Genomic DNA, 447 nt, shown 5'->3' with positions numbered 1-447 from the left:
TTATTTTGATGGTCAAATTTATTTATGTTTCACTAATTTTCTTGTAAACTTTATTATAGATGACCCAATTTTTTTTCAATACAAAAACTAAATAACAATATAGTAAAAAAAAATAGTTTTAAATTATAATATAGCCACAAAAAAATTAGTTTTAAAATTTTCTCTTTACACTAACGAACAAAAGAAAAAAATAAGAATAAGAATAAGAATAAGAAACTCAAAAACTGATAATCAAAGACGTCAAAAAATAATTTATGTATAAATAAGATTAAAATATACCTTGAAATTCAATAGAAGGATCATATATACCTCTACGTGATTTTTTTAAAATTTAAAAGTCAAAAACATAAATTTAATACTATTTTTTTCACTTCCGTTAAATTAAGGGTATATGTGAGCTCATTTTGTAACGGTAGGGGTATATGTGAGCCGTTTGTATAACGGTAA

This window comes from Solanum tuberosum, unplaced genomic scaffold (assembly GCF_000226075.1).
Source record: "Solanum tuberosum cultivar DM 1-3 516 R44 unplaced genomic scaffold, SolTub_3.0 scf01022, whole genome shotgun sequence".
Lineage (NCBI taxonomy): Eukaryota > Viridiplantae > Streptophyta > Magnoliopsida > Solanales > Solanaceae > Solanum > Solanum tuberosum.
The sequence above is the reverse complement of the archived record's forward strand: the minus strand, read 5'-3'. Positions refer to the sequence as shown.